Source organism: Meles meles, chromosome Y (genome assembly GCF_922984935.1).
Source record: "Meles meles chromosome Y, mMelMel3.1 paternal haplotype, whole genome shotgun sequence".
Lineage (NCBI taxonomy): Eukaryota > Metazoa > Chordata > Mammalia > Carnivora > Mustelidae > Meles > Meles meles.
In genome coordinates this window covers 24,021,096-24,038,348 of record NC_060088.1, presented here as the reverse complement: position 1 = coordinate 24,038,348, position 17,253 = coordinate 24,021,096, and positions in this window count along the sequence as shown.

Here is a 17,253-nt window from a genome sequence, read left to right as displayed (position 1 = left end):
TCTGTGGTGGCTGTCCACTCTACTGTGGGCTTGTTTTCTGCACAGTCTCTCCATGCCTTCCATTCCGAGTGTGTGGTGTATGTGCCAAATATTGTGAGGTTAAGCTTCGTGGGTCTGCTGTGCCTGTGAAACGTGACTTTCAACCCACTCCCCAAAACTTAATGCCTGCTGAAATCTGTGGACAGGTGAGAGGCTGTGAGCAGGGCTTTCTTCTAGTCCCCTGCAGGATTTTCTGTTTTCCTGGGACAAAGCAACATGGCCTGAAGAAGGCAGTCCCAACAGTGTTTCAGGTTTGGGATTCCGTGATTGCATGTTGGGCAGTTAATGTCCTCACAGTCCTGCCTGTGGCCACTTCTCAGTCTTGATGCAGGCGGTCGTAGAGCCCAAGTATCTTTGGCGCCCATCGAGGCATCTCCAACAACACTGCCCATCAATGCACACATAGAAATAATCATCGTTCCACGGTGTCAACAGGTATTTTCTCTAATCATGGTTTCCAGGCTTTCTGCACCTGCTTGCTTGCTGGTGTCCTCTCCAGGAGATACACAGTGTTCTCTGGAGTCTATGTCGGCAAAACATATTTATATAGAATCCCCGGTCCTCAAGACCCTTGGGTTGCAAGAACTCATGTCCTTGAGACTCTCCCCTTTTCTCCGCCAACAGCTATGGGTAAACATACAAATTGTCGTTTCTAAGTGTGCTCCTCTCCCCTGGTCCTTTGTCTTCGGCCATGGCTCCCTGCCCTCTGAAGCACCAACCATCCAATTCTCCCATAAGCTATGTCTACACAATTCTCCCATGGTCTCTGTGACTTCTTCTCTCTTTCATTGTAGAGTGTGATTTCTATGCTTCTGGTCCATTTATGCCATGTTTCCATTAATGTGGTCATCTTCTGGTTTTGCTGATGGCTGAAGACAAGCCTGGAGCTCATAGACATTTCTACCATCTCCCTGTCCTCCAAATGCACTGCGGATTCATATGGAGCCATAAGGAAGAAGGCATTCTTGCTCCTTGTGACATGTGGTGGACAGGGAGAGAGCATTGGGCTGTGTCATATCTGTCAGTCACAGAAACACAACTACCATACGATTTCACTCACTCATGGAAGTAAAGAAACATGTGAAAAAGCATGAAAAAGGGACTGGCAATAAGACACTAACCAGGTACCCAAAATTTGGTGTTTGTGCCAGGCAGGCTAGTTCGAATCTGTGTTTCTAAATGTGGTTCAAATGGGACAATCAATGCAGGAAATGTGGAAGAACAGGATGTAACGTGAGTTTCCCCTGTTTTTGAAGGTGAATTGTGATCTGGAATAGAGCAGCTTCAAATCTCTTAAAAAATCATTTTTATCGTTTTGTGAAACAAACACACACACACACACACACGCACACAAACAACCACACACACACACACACACACACTTAAAAGAGTCCCACAGAAGTTAGGGACCAAGTGAGGAATAGCACTCTTGGAAGCAAAATCCAGAGAAAATGCCAAAAAAAAAATGCTTAGAGAATCAAAGTAGCAAATCATCCAAACTGGATAAATTAACTACTTACCTTTCAAGAATTAATTAATTAATTAATTAATTAATTAATTAAACAACCATACCTAAAGACGCCTACACACAAGTATGCCAGAAAATCCAATACTGGAGGGAAAAGGATAAATTCCAAGACACATACGCACTACCAAGACGTATCTATCACATGATACACACTTGATATCTATCACTTGATACGCACTTGATATCTATCACTTGATACGCACTATCAAGATCATGAGTCATACATATCTGACATCTCAGATAATGACGAAAGCTTTAAAGCAGTCCTCAAACATCTCTCAACACACAGAAAGCCAAGTTCAAATCAGTTCTCTGGTCCACAATTCGAGACATTTAATGGTCATATCAGCGTTTCTCATATATTCCCAAATTGTAGGAAGAGGGAAGTCTCTAATTTCCAATCTCCAAAGAGTCAATTCAGATAAGGACCTTATAGGAAACCAATTGCATACAATTTTAATCTGTAAGATAATAAAACTAGAATTCATTTCTTTTCTTTCCTTCTTCATCTCCATGAGAAACGACCTGTTTTGCTTTCTATTCACTATTTTTTCTTATATTCGGCAAGCCAGCCTTTCATCCATCCTATGTTTTTTGACATAGTGTGCCCTGATTCTTTAATTGCATATACCACCAAGTGCTCATCCTCATATAATACCACACCACCTCCATACCCATTATCCATTTCACTCTTTATCGCATGTCTTATCCTCCTGTAACCCTCAGCTTGGTCCCCAATGTCCTGAGTCTCTCCTGGTGCGTCTCCCTATCTGATTTCTACTCCTTTCGTTTTCCCTTACTACTACTAATGTCCATGGTATTCCCCATGGGCCACATACGAGTGAAGCGATGAGATATTTCCCTTGGTCTGCTAGTTTTCTCATTTGGGTCTTTCATAGATAGATTTTATGAAGTTCAGGAATGTTCCCTCTATCCCTATACTTTGAAGCGTTTTCATCAGGAACGGATGCTGGATTTTGTCAAATGCTTTTTCTGCATCAATGGAGAAGACCATGTGTTTCTTCTCTCTTCTCTTATTGATTTGTCCTATCACATTGATTTATTTGCGAATGTTGAACCAACCTTGCAACCCAGGGATGAATCCCACCTGGTCATGGTGGATAATCTTTTGAATGTGCTGCTGGATCCTGTTTGCTAGGATCTTGTTGAGAATCTTTGCATCCATATTCATCAGTGATATTGGTCTGAAATTCTCCTTTTTGGTAGGGTCTTTGCCTGGTTTGGGGATCAGGGTAATGCTGGCTTCATAAAAAGAGTCTGGAAGTTTTCCTTCTGCTTCAAGTTTTTGGAACAGCTTCAGGAGAATTGGTGTTATTTCTTCTTTGAAAGTTTGGTAGAATTCCCCAGGGAATCCGTCAGGTCCTGGGCTCTTGTTTTTTTGGAGACTTGTGATCACTGCTTCAATATCTTACTAGATATCGGTCTATTCAGGTTGTCAATTTCTTCCTGGTTCAATTTTGGGAGTTTGTAGCTTTCCAGGAATGCATCCATTTCATCTAGGTTGCTTAGCTTATTGGCATATAACTGTTGGTAATAATTTCTGATGATTGTTTCTATTTCCTTGGTGTTAGTTGTGATCGCTCCCTTTTCATTCATAATTTTATTAATTTGGGCTTTCTCTCTTTTCTTTTGGATTAGTGTGGTCAATGGTTTATCGATCTTATTGATTCTTTCAAAAAACCAGCTTCTAGTTTCTTTGATACATTTTACTGTATCTCTCATTTCTACCTCATTGATCTTTGCTCTAATCTTGATTATTTCCCTTCTTGAGTGTGGAGTTTGTTTGATTTGTTGTTGATTCTCCATTTCTTTAAGGTGTAGAGATAGCTGGTGTATTCTGGATTTTTCAATGTTTTTGAGGGAGGCTTGGATGGCTATGTATTTCCCCCTTAGAACCACCTTTGCTGTATCCCATAGGTTTTGGACCGAAGTGTCTTCATTCTCACTGGTTTCCAGGAATTGCGTAAGTTCATCTTTGATCTCCTGTTTGATCCAAGCATTCTTAAGCAAGGTGGTCTTTAGCTTCCAGGTGTTTGATTTCCTTCTGAACTTTTCCTTGTGATTGAGTTCCAGTTTCAAAGCATTGTGATCTGAGAATATACAGGGAATAATGTCATTCTTTTGGTATCGGTTGAGTCCTGTTTTGTGACCCAGTATGTGGTCTATTCTGGAGAAGGTTCCATGTGCACTTGAGAAGATGAGTATTATGTAGTTTTAGGGTAGCATGTTCTGTATATGTCTATGAGGTCCATCTGGTCCAATGTTTCATTCAATGCTCTTATTTCTTTATTAATTTTCTGCTTCGATGATCTGTCTATTTCTGAGAGAGGCGTATTAATCTCCTACTATTATTGTATTCATATCAATATGACTCTTTATCTTGATTAATAGTTTTCTTATTTAATTGGGTGATCCTATATTGGGGACATAGATATTCACAGTTGTTAGATTATCGTGGTGGATAGTCCCTTTAAGAATTATATAGTGTCCTTCTGTATCTCTGACTACAGTCTTTAGATTAAAATCTAATTTATCTGATATGAGAATCGCTACCCTGGCCTTCTTTTGAGGCCCATTGGCATGAAAGATGCTTCTCCATCCCTTCACTTTCAGTCTGGGTGTATCCTTAGGTTCAAAATGGGTCTCTTGTAGACAAAATATGGATGGGTCCTGTCGTTTTATCCAATATGCAATCCGGTGTTGTTTTATGGGCACATTTAGGCAATTCACATTGAGAGTGATTATTGAGAGATAGGTTTTTATTGACATCGTGTTGCCTTTGAAGATTTTATGTCTGTAGATTGTTTCTATATTTCTATTCAATGATATTCTTAGGATTTTTTCTCTTTTATAGGACCCCCCTTAATATTTCCTGCAGTGTCGGCTTGGTGGTTGCATAGTCTTTTAAGCCTTGCCAGTCTTGGAAACTCTTTATCTCTCCATCCACTTTAAATGTCAGTCTTGCTGGATAGAGTATTCTTGGTTGCATGTTCTTCTCATTTAGTACTCTGAATATATTTTGCCAGCCCTTCCTGGCTTGCCAGGTCTCTGTGGAAAGTTCTGACGTTATTGTAATGGGCTTTCCTCTGTATGTAAGGAGCTTCTTTGTCCTACACTACCAGATAAGGACACGGACAGCACAATGCATCCCTGCACTGGCATTATTCCTGGAATTGTGACTTTCCTTCCCTTCTTACTTCCCTCGCCTTCCAAGCTGACCAAGCAACAACGGAAGGCCTTACACCCGAGAATCCATAGGGAACAGAAGCTAAGAATGGACACTCTCAACCAAGGCTCTCCAACCCCCCAGAGACCTAATGTTAGCCAAGAGGCCTCGCTGTTGATTGAGATCTCTAGAAATTGCAGTGGAAATAGGAACACCTTGCTCTCTCTGGAGAAATGTTGGTCTAATGATGGGTATACAGAACATCACTTTATTTTCTCTTTGTATAGAAAGTGGAAGTGAGAAAGAAACAGAAAAGACCACCTGAGTTCATGATCAGGCTAACAGGGCTCTTTCTTGTTCCATCCCAGGTCTTTCTAATTAAAGCCATAGGACTCATATGTCATGAGAATGGGATTTCTGCTTCAGTGGAGTCAGCTTCTGTGACGTCACAAAGCTCTGAGGTCCTAGGAACCACTCCTCACCAAACCATGCCTCATCACTTCACCTGGCTGGAGTAGTCCTGGGTCAGCCAGGTTTATCAAAATCACTTCAAACTGCAGGAGCCACCTGGGTATTTCCCCAAGACGGTTTGTGAAACGATTTGGGGTCACCTTCTCCATGGCCGACTTTGTAGTCTTTGGCCGTGACTGCCACAAACACATCTGGACTCCTGAGAAGGGCAAGAATCCACAATTCCATCTTACCCATGTAACGTCAAGAAAGAGTCAGGAGTACAAGCAGCCTCACATGGGGAACTCCAGGCAATACACATGTTGATGGTCCTTACACCCTATCAGGAAATGGGCCCCCTGACCTCCGAGGAAACAAAGAGTTAACACCCGCAACCATACCAAAGACATGTCTGGAGTCTTCAACAGTGAGGACACGAGTTCTTCTTGCATCTCCAGAAATCGTGCCATAAATGCCTCCCCATTTTCCCAGCTGACCAAACATTAAAGGCAGACCCTACACCCTAGAAGCTTAGGCCCAGGATGGACTCATCTGTTTGGAGCTCACAGGAGCAAGCACGGAGCATGTTGGAAGAGAACCAATCCCCTTTGGAAGCCATCAGAAAAGGCTTTCGGCCAGTTTCAGGAATACAACATGAATCTACAAAAGGTCTCTGTTTTCTCTGTATTCGAAACAAGCATTCTGTTAACTACCCTGAAGATAATTTCTTTAGGAAGAAGAGCTCATGGAGTCCTCAAGGGCTGGCACTTGAGAGAGTCTCAGGTGTGTGTGGCATGCCCTCTGATGTTCTGTTGTGGCTGTCCACTCTCCTGTGTGCTCGTCCTCTGCAGAGGCTCTCCTTGCCTTCCATTCAGAGTGTTTGGTGTCTGGGCCAAATACGGTGAGATTAAGCTTCGTGGGTCTGGTGTGCCTGTGAAACGTGACTTTCAACCCACTTCCCAAAACTTAAAGCCTGCTGAATTCTGTAGCCAGGTGAGAAGATGTGGTCAGGGTTTTCTTCTAGTCCCCTGAAGGATTTTCTGTTCTCCAGGTACTAAGCAACGTGGCCTGAAGAAGGCAGTCGCAACAGTGTTCCAGGTTTGGGAATCCATGATTGCAGGTTGGGCAGCTAATATCCTCACCATCCTCTCTGAGGCCTCTTCTCAGTCTTGATGCTGGCAGTCGTAGAGCCCAAGTATCTTTTTTTTTTTTTTTGCCTTAATTTTTTTTTAATAGCATAACAGTGTTCATTGTTTTGGCATCACACTCAGTGCTCCATGCAGTACGTGCCCTCCCTATTACCCACCACCTGGTTTCTCAACCTCCCACACCACGCCCCTTCAAAACCCTCTGGTTGTTTTTCAGAGTCCATAGTCTCTCATGGTTCCTCTTCCCTTCCAATTTCCCTCAACTCCCTGTCCTCTCCATCTCCCCATGTCCTCCATGTTCTTTGTTATGCTCCACAAATAAGTGAGACCATATGATACTTGACTCTCTCTGCTTGACTTATTTCACTCAGCATAATCTCTTCCAGTCCCGTCCATGTTGCTACAAAAGTTGGGTATTCCTCCTTTCTGATGAAGGGATAATACTCCATTGTGTACATGTACCATATCTTCCTTATCCATTCATCCATTGTAGGGCATCTTGGTTCTTTCCACAGTTTGGCAAACGTAGCCATTGCTGCAATAAACATTGCATCTTTGGGGTAATGAAATAAACATCTTTGGGGTAAATACCTAGCAGTGCAATTGCAGGGTCATAGGGAAGCTCTATTCTTAATTTTTTTAGGAATCTCCACACAGTTCTCCAAAGTGGCTGCACTAACTTGCATTACCAAAAACAGTTTAAGAGGGTTCCCATTCCTCCACATCCTTCCAACACTCATTGTTTCCTGTCTTGCTAATTTTGGCCATTCTATCTGGTGTTGTTTTAACTTGAATCTCCCTGATCGCTAGTGATAATGAATATTTTTTCATATTTCTGATAGCCATTTGTATGTCTTCATTGGAGAAGTGTCTGTTCATAACTTCTGCCCATTTTTTATCGGATTATCTATTTTATGTGTGTTAAGTTTGAGTTCTTTATAGATCCTGGATATCAAACTTTTGCCTGTACTGTCATTTGCAAATATCTTCTCCCATTCCGTGGGTTGCCTTTTTATATGGTTGACTCTTTCCTTTGCTGTGCAGAAGCTTTTGATCTTGATGAAGTCTCAAAAGTTCATTTCCACTTTTGTTTCCTTGGCCTTTGGAGATATATCTTGAAAGAAGTTGCTGTGGCTGATATCAAAGAGGTTACTGCCTATGTTCTCCTCGAGGATGCTGATGGATTCCTGTTTCACGTTGAGGACTTTTATCCATTTAGAGTTTATCTTTGTGTACGGTGTAAGATAATAGTTGAGTTTCATTCTTCTACATATTGCTGTCCAGTTTTCCCAGCACCATTTGTAGAAGAGACTGTGTTTTTTCCATTGTATATTTTTTCCTGTTTTGTCAAAGATTATTTGACTATAGAGTTGAGAGCCCCAGTATCTTTGGTGCTCATCGAGGCATCTCCAGCACACTGCCCATCACAAATGCACACAAAGAAATAATAATCTTACCAAGGTGTCACCAGGTATTGTCTCTGATCATGGTTTCCAGCCTGTCTGCACTTGGTTGCTCTCTGGTGTCCTCTCCAGGAGATACTCAGTGTTCTCTGGAGTCTATGTCTGCAATGCATGCTGATCTGGAATCCCAAGACCTCAATACCCTTGGGTTGAAAGAACTCGGGTCCTTCAGACACTCACCTTTCGTTCTCCGCCAACAGTTATTGGTCAACATTTAAATTGTGGGCTCTAAGTGTGCTCCTCTCCCCTGGGCCTTTGTCTTTGGCCAGGGCTCCTACGCTCAGAAGAAGCAACCGTATAATTCTCCAATAAGCCTTGTCTACACCCTTCTCCCATGGTCTCTGTGACATCTTCTCTCTTTCGCTGTGGAGTGTGATTTCTAGGCTTCTGGTCCATTTATGCCATGTTTCCATTGGTGTGGTCATCTTCTGATTGTGCTTATGGCTAAAGAAAAGCCTGGAGCTCCCAGACATTTCTACCATCTCTCTTTCCTCCAAATTCTCTGCATACTCTTAGGAGCCATAAAAAAGAAATCATTCTTGCTCCTTGCAACATGTGACAGAAAGTGAGAGAGCATTGGGCTTGGTCATCTCTGTCAGTCACAGACAGACAAATCCCTTACGATTACACTCATTCTTGGAAGTAAGGAAACATATGAAAAAGCAAGAAAAAGGGACAGGCAATTAGAATCTAGCCAGGCACACAAAATTTGGTGTTTGTTCCAGGGAGGCTAGTCAGAATCTGCGTTTCTAATAGTGGATAAAATGTGACATTCAATGCAGGAAATTTTGATGAATGGGATGTAATGTGAGTTTCCACTGTTTGAAGGTGAATTGTGATCTGGAATAGAGCAGCCTCATATCTCTTGAAAAGTCATTTTTAGAGTCTTATGAAACACACACAGACAAACTCAGACACACACATATACACACACACACTTAAAAGAGTCCCACAGAATTTAGGGAGCAAGTGAGAAATAGCACTCATGGAAGCAAAATTCAGAGAAAATACCATAATAAAGAATTAGGAGAGTAAAAGTAACAAACCGTCCAAACTGGATAAGTTAACTCCTTATCCACCAAGAATTAATTAATTGATTAATTAATTAATTAAACAACCTTACCTAAACACCCCACCACAGAAGTTGCCAGCAAATGCAACAGCGGAGAGAAAAGGATAAATTCCAAGACACAAACGCACTACCATGACAAGATCATGAGTCAGACATATCTGACGTCTCAGGTAATGACGTTTGAAGCAGCTTTTGAGAATTTTGAAGCAGTCCTCAAACATCTCCCAACACACAGAAAGCCAGGTTCAAATCAATTCCATGGTCCACAATTCGAGACATTTATTGGTAATGTCATATTTTCCCATCTATTCCCAAAATGTACGAGAGGGAAGAGTAATTTACAATGTCCAAAGACCCAATTCGCATAAGGACCGTATAGGAAACCAATTGCATACAATTTTAATCAGTAAGATAATAAAATAAGAATTCATTTCTCTTTCTTTCTTCATCTCCATGGGAAATGGCCTGTTTTGCTTTCTATTCACTATTTTTTCTTATATTCAGAAAGACAGCCTTTCATACATCCTACATTTTTGACATAGTACTCCCTGATTCTTTAACTGCATATACCACCAAGTGCTCATCCTCAAATAATGCCACACCAACTCCATACCCATTAACCAGTTCCCTCTTTATGGCAGGACTTATCCTCCTGTAACCCTCTGCTTGGTCCCCAAAGTCCTGAGTCTCCCCTGGTGCATCTCCCTCTTTGACTTCTCCTTCCGTTTTCACTTACTACTACTCATGTCCATGGTATTCCTCATGAGCCACATATAAGTGAAGCCATAGGATATTTCCCTTGGTCTGCTTGAATTTTCATTTGAAAATAATCTTCTTTATCATCATCTTCAAAATCATCTTTATCCACAAGCCCTTAATAGGGTATCTTGGCTCCATCCACAGTGATGCTAGAGTGGGCATGGCAGGCCATCGATATTGGCCATTCATTTTCATCTGAATAAAGAGCGTTGCTCAACATGGCTCTCCCCATGACTATGGCACGTAGCATTAACTAGTGATGACAAGGAGTGCTGACCAGGGCTCTTTCCTTAGGGGTAGCTATCATGCAGAGTTTCACTCTCCATGAAGCCTTTGCAATGGTGTTTAAGGTAATACCAGGTAGACAGAGCCTTCATTCTTAAGACTGTTGTTTCAGGACACTAGCAGATAAGGAAACAGACAGCACAATGCATTCCTGCCCTGGCATTTTTCCTGGAATTGTGACTATGCTTCCCTTTTTCCTTCTCTCAACTTCCAACCTGACCAAGCACAAAAGGGAGACCTTACACCCGAGAAACCATACGGAACAGAAGCTAAGAATGGACCCTCTCACGCAAGGATATCCAACTTCCCAGAGACCTAATCGAAGCCAAGAGGCCTCGCCGTAAATTGAGGTCTCTAGAAATTGCAGTAGAAATAAGAACGCCTTGCTCTCTCTGGAGAAATGTTGGTCTAAAGAATAGTATACAGAACATCATTTTCTTTTCTCTTTGTATAGAAAGTGGAAGTGGGAAATAAACAGAAAAGACCACCTGAGTTCATGATCAGGCTAACAGGGCTCTTTCTTGTTCCTTCCCAGGTCTTTCTACTTAAAGACATAGGACTCATATGTCATGTGTATGGGATTGGTGCTTCAGTGAAGTCAGTTTCTGTGAAGTTACAAAGCTCTCAGGTCCTAGGAACCACTCCTCACCAAACCATGGCTCATCACTTCACCTGGCTGGAGTAGTCCTGGGTCAGCCAGGAGTATCAAAATCACTCCAACATCTGGACTCGCCTGGGGATTTCACCAAGACAGTTTGTGAAGCGATTTGGGGTCCCCTTCTCCATGGCTGAATTTGTAGTCTTTGGCCAGGACTGTCACCACCACCCCTCTGGACTCATGAGAGGAGCAAGAATCCATAATTCCATCTTACCCACGTATGGTCAAGAAAGAGTCAGGAGTACAAGCAGACTCACACGGGGAACTAAACGCCATACACATGTTCATGGTCCTCACACCTTATCAGGATGCTTCTGACCAGGAAAATCGCCCCCTTCCCTCCATGGAAAGCTCAGAGTTAACACCTGCAACCATACCAAAGACATGTCTGGAGTCTCCAACACTGAGGACACGAGTACTTCTTGCATCTCCAGAAATCGTGCCATAAATGTCTCCCAATTTTTCAGCTGACCAAACATTAAAGGCAGATCCTACACGCTAGAAGCTTAGGCTCAAGACAGATTCTTCTGTTTATAGCTCACAGGAGCAAGCACAGAGCATGTTGGAAGAGAACCAGTCCCTATGTGAAGTCATCAGGAAAGGATTTTGGGCCAGTTTCAGGAATACAACATGAATCTACCAAAAGTGTCTTTCTCTTCTGTATTCTGTTATCTACCCTGAAGACAATTTTTTTTTTTCTGTTAAAAAAATTAAAAATAAACATAATTTATTTTTTTTTTTTTTTTTTTTAGCTTTTCATTTTATTTATTTTTTCAGCGTAACAGTATTCATTCTTTTTGCACAACACCCAGTGCTCCATGCAAAACGTGAAGACAATTTTTTTACGAAGAAGAGCTCATGGAGTGCCCGAAGGCTGGCACTTGAGAGAGTCTCAGGTGTGTGTGACATGCCCTCTGGAGTTGTGTTGTGGCTGTCCACTCTCCTGTGGGCTCGTCATCTGCAGAGGCTCTTCTTGCCTTCTATTCAGAGTGTTTTGTGTCTGGGCCCAATATGGTGAGATTAAGCTTTGTGCGTCTGGTGTCCCTGTGAAACGTGAACTTAAAACCACTCCACAAAACTTATGGCCTGCTGAATTCTGTGCCCATGTGAGAGGATGTGGGCAGGGCTTTCTTCTAGTCCCCAGCAGAATTTTCTGTTCTCCTGGGACTAAGCAACGTGGCTTGAAGAAGGAATCCCAACAGATTTCCAGGTTTGAGAATCCATGATTGCAGGTCGGGAAGCTAATGTCCTCACCGTCCTGCCTGTGGCCACTTCTCAGACTTGATGCTGGCGGTCGTAGGGCCTAAGTTTATTTGGCGCCCATCGAGGCATCTTTACCAACCTGCTCTCATGAATGCACACAAAGAAAAAATAATCGTACCACGATGTCAACAGGTATTGTCTCTGATCTTAGTTTCCAGGCTATCTGCACCTATTTGCTTGATGGTGTCCTCTCCAGTAGATACACAGTGTTCTCTGGAGTCTATGTCAGCAAAGCATGCTGATCTGGAATCCCTGGGCCTCAAGAGCCTTGGGTTGCAAGAACTCGTGTCCTTCAGACACTCTCCTTTTCTTCAACAACAGCTAAGGGTCAACATTAGTATTGTGGGTTTTAAGTGTGCTCCTCTCCCCTGGGCCTTTTTTTTTTTTTTTTTTTTTTTTTTTTTTGGCCATCGCTCCTTGCCTTCTAAAGTACCAACTGTCCAATTCTCCCATAAGCCCTTTCTACACCCTTCTACCATGGTCTCTGGGCCTTCTTTTCTCTTTCACTGTGGAGTATGATTTCTAGGCTTCAGGTCCATTTGTGCCATGAGTACATTGATGTGGTCATCTTCTGGATGTGCTGATGGCTGCAGACAAGCCTGAGCTCGCAAACACTTACACAGTCTCCCTGTCTTCCAGATGCACTGCGGACATTTATGGAGCCGTAAACAAGAAGGCATTCTTGATCCTTGTGACATGTGGCAGACAGGGAGAGGGCACTGGGCTGTGTCATATCTGTCAGTCACAGAAAGGCAACTACCATACCATTTCACTCACTCATGGAAGTAAAGAAACATGGGAAAAAGCAGGAAAAAGAGACAGGCAATTAGACTCTAACTTGGCACACAAAATTTGGTGTTTATTCCAGGCAGGCTAGGCAGAAACTGCCTTTTAAATATGGATCAAATGGTACATTCAATGCAGGAATTGTAGCTGAATGGTGTGTAATGTGAGTATCCACAGTTTTTGAATGTGAATTCGGATCTGGAATAGAGCAGCTTCATATCTTTTAAATATCATATTTAGAGTTTTCTGATACACACACACTCTCTCTCTCTCTCACACACACACACACACACACACACACACACACACTTAAAAGAGTCCCACAGAAGTTAGGGAGCAAGTGAGGAATAGCACTCATGGAAGCATAATTCAGAGAAAATACCATAAAAAAACAAAAGCTTAGAGAATCAAAATATCAACCTGTCAAAACAGTATAAGTTAACTCCTTACCTATCAATAATTCATTATTTAATTAAATAACCTTACCTAAATGAACCCTCCACACAAGGATGCCAGCAAATCCACTACCTTAGAGGAAAGGATAAATTCCAAGACATATACGCACTACCATGACAAGATCATGAGTCATACATATCTGACTACTAAGGTAATGACTTTAGAAGCAGCTTTTGAGGTTTTGTAGCAGCCCTCAAACATCTCCAAACACACAGAAAGCCAAGTTCAAATCAAGTCCCTGGTCTACAATTTGAGATAGTTAATCATAATGTCGGCTTTTCTCATTTATTCCAAAAATGTAGGAAGAAGGAAGACTCTAATTTACAATGTCCACAGAACAAATTCACATAAGGACCTTATTGGAAACAATGGCATACAATTTTAATCATTATGATAATAAAACTAGAATTCATTTCTCTTCTCTTTATTTCTTCATCTCCTTGTGAAACGGCCTATTTTGCATTCTCTTCAATATTTTTCCTTATATTTGGCAAGGTAGTCTTTCATCTATCCTATGTTTTTTGACATAGTGTTCCCTGATTCTTTAATTGCATATACCACCAAGTGCTCATCCTCATAAAATGCCACACAACCTCCATACCCATTATCCATTTCCGTCTTTATGGCATGTCTTATCTCCCTGTTATCCTCAGCTTGGTCCACAAAGTTCTGAGTCCCTCCAGGTGCGTCTATATTTCTGACTTCTTCTCCTTCCGTTTTCCCTTACTAATACTCATGTCCATGGTATTCCTCATGGGTCACATATGAGTGAAGCCATAGGATATTTCCCTTGGTCTGTTTTCATTTTCATTTGGAAATCATCTTTAACATCATCTTCATAATAATCTTTATCCACAAGCCCTAAAATGTGTATTTCGGTTCCTCCCACAGTTACAATAGAGTGGGCATGGCAGGCCATCGATGTTGGCCGTTCATTTTCATCTGAATAAAGAGAGTTGCTCAACATGGCTCTCCCTGTGACTATCGCATGTAGCATTAACTAATGAACAAGGAGTGCTGTCCAGGGCTCTTTCTTTAGGGGTAGCGAACATGCAGATTTTCACTCTCCATGAAGCCTTTGCAACGGTGTTTAAGGTAATGTCAGGTAGACAGAGCCTTCATCCTTATGACTGGTTTTTCCAGACACTAGCAGATAAGGACACAGACAGCACAATGCATCCCTGCCCTGGCAATTTTCCTGGAATTGTGACTTTCCTTCCCTTCTTCCTTCCCTCACCTTCCAAGGTGACCAAGCCCAAAGGCAGACCTTACACCCGAGAAACCATAGGGAACAGAAGCTAAGAATGGACCCTCTCACCCAAGGATATCCAACCTACCAGAGACCCAATGATAGCCAAGAGGCCTCGCTATTGATTGAGATCTCTAGAAATTGCAGTGGAAACTGGAACACCTGAGTTCATGATCGGGCTAACAGGGCTCTTTCTAGTTCCTTCCCAGTTCTTTCTACTTAAAGCCTTAGGACTCATATGTCATGAAATTTGGATTGCTGCTTCAGTGAAGTCAGCTTCTGTGATGTCACAAATCTCTGAGGTCCTAGCAACCACTCCTCACCAAACCACGCCTCATCACTTCACCTGGCTGGAGTAGTTCTGGATCAGCCAGGAGTATCAAAATCACTCCAAACCGCTGGAACCGCCTGGGTATTTCTTCAATACAGTTTGTGAAGCCTTTTGTGGTCACCTTCTCCAAGGCTGAAATTGTAGTCTTTCACCTTGACTGTCACCACCTCCCCTCTGGACTTCTGAGAAAGGCAAGAATCCACAATTCCATCTTACCCACGGAAGGTCAAGAAAGAGTCAGTAGTACAAGCAGCCTCATAAGGGGAACTCCACGCCATACACATGTTCATGGGCCTCACAGCCTATCATAGTGCTTCTGACCAGGAAAAGCTCCCCCAACGCTAAGAGGAAAGCTCAGAGTTAACACCCGCAACCATAACAAAGACATGTCTGGAGTCTTCAACAGTGAGGACAGGAGTTCTTCTTGCATCTCCAGAAATCATGCCAGAAATGCCTCCCAATTTTCCCAGCTGACCAATCATTAAAGGCAGACCCTACGCCCTAGAAGCTTAGGCCCAGGAAGGACTCATCTTTTTGGAGCTCACAGGAGCAATCACAGAGCATGTTGGAAGAGAACTAATCCCCATGTGAATCCACTGGGAAGGCTTTTGTGCCAGTTTCAGGAATACAACGTGAATCAACAAAATGTCTCTGTCTATTCTGTATTCGAAACACGCATTCTGTTATCTACCCTGAAGATAATTTCTTTAGGAAGAAGAGATGATGGAGTGCGCAAATTCTGGCACTTGAGAGATTCTCAGTGTATGTGACGTGCCCTCTGGGGTTGTGTTCTGGCTGTCCACTCTCCTGTGGGCTCGTCCTCTGCAGAGGCTCTCCTTGCCTTCCATTCAGAGTGTGTGGTGTCTGGGCCACATATGGTGAGTTTAAGCTTCTTGTGTCTGGTGTGCCAGTGAAACATGCCTTTCAACCCACTCCACAAACTGAAGGCCTACGGAATTCTGTGGCCAGGTGAGAGGATGTGGGCAGGGCTTTCTTCTAATCCACTGCAAGATTTTCTGTTCTCCTTGGACTAAGCAACCTGGGCTGAAGAAAGCAGTCCCAACTGTGTTCCAGGTTTGGGAATCCGTGATTGCAGGTTGGGCAGCTAATGTCCTCACCGTCCTGCCTGTGGCCACTTCTCAGTCTTGATGCTGGTGGTCATAGTGCCCAAGTATGTTTTTTTATTTTTGCCTTAAATTATTTTTGTTTATTTACAGCATTATAGTATTCACTGTTTTGGTATCACCACCAGTGCTCCACACATTACGTGCCGTCCCTATTACCCACCCCCTTGACTCATCTGCCCACATCCTCTCCCCTTCAAAACCATTGGGTTGTTTTTCAGAGCCATAGTCTCTCAAGGTTCACCTCCCCTTCCAATTTCCCACAACTCCATCTCCTCTCCATCTCTCCATGTCCTCCTGTTCTTTGTTATGCTCCACAAATAAGTGAAACCATATGATACTTGTGTCTCTCTGCTTGACCTATTTCACTCAGCATAATATCTTCCAGTCCTGTCCATATTGCTACAAAAGTTGGGTATTCATCTTTTCTGATGGAGGCATGATAATCCATTGTGTATATGTACCACATCTTCCTTATCCATTCATCCGTTGAAGGGCATCTTGGTTTTTCCACAGTTTGGCGACCGTAGCCATTGCTACAATAAACATTGGGGTACAGATGACCCTTCTTTTCACTACATCTGTATCTTTGGGGTAAATACCCAGCAGTGCAATTGCAGGGTCATAGGGAAGCTCTATTCTTAATTTCTTGAGGAATCTCCACACTGTTCTCCAAAGTGGCTTCACTAACTTGCATTCCCACCAACAGTGTAAGAGGGTTCCCCTTTCTCCACATCCTTTCCAACACATGATGTTTCCTGTCTTGCTAATTTTGGAGATTCTACCTGGTGTCAGGTGGTATCTCAGTTTTGTTTTAATTTGAATCTGCCTGATGGCTAGTGATGATGAATATTTTTTCATGTGCCTGATAGCCATTTGGATGTCTTTGTTGGAGAAGTGTCTGTTCATATCTTCTGCCCGTTTTTTGATATGTTATCTGTTTTGTGTGTGTTGAGTTTTAGAAGTTCTTTATAGATCCTGGATATCAAGCTTTTGTTTGTACTGTAATTTGCAAATATCTTTTCCCATTCCATGGGTTGCCTTTTTGTATGGTTGACTGTTTCCTTTGCTGTGCAGAAGCTTTTGATCTTGATGAAGTCCCAAAAGTTCATTTTCACTTTTGTTTTTTGTTTTGTTTCACTTTTTGTTTCATTTTGGAGACATATCTTGAAAGAAGTTGCTGTGGCTGATATCGAAGAGGTTACTGCCTAAGTTCTCCTCTAGGATTCTGATGGATTCCTGTCTCATGTTGAGGTCTTTTATCCATTTCGAGCTTATCTTTGTGTGCGGGGTAAGAGAATGGTCGAGTTTCATTCTTCTACATATAGATGTCCAATTTTCCCAGAACCATTTATTGAAGAGACTGTCTTTTTTCGATTGTATATTTTTTCCTGATTTATCAAAGATTATTTGACCATAGAGTTGAGAGACCAAGTATCTTTGGCTCCCATCGAG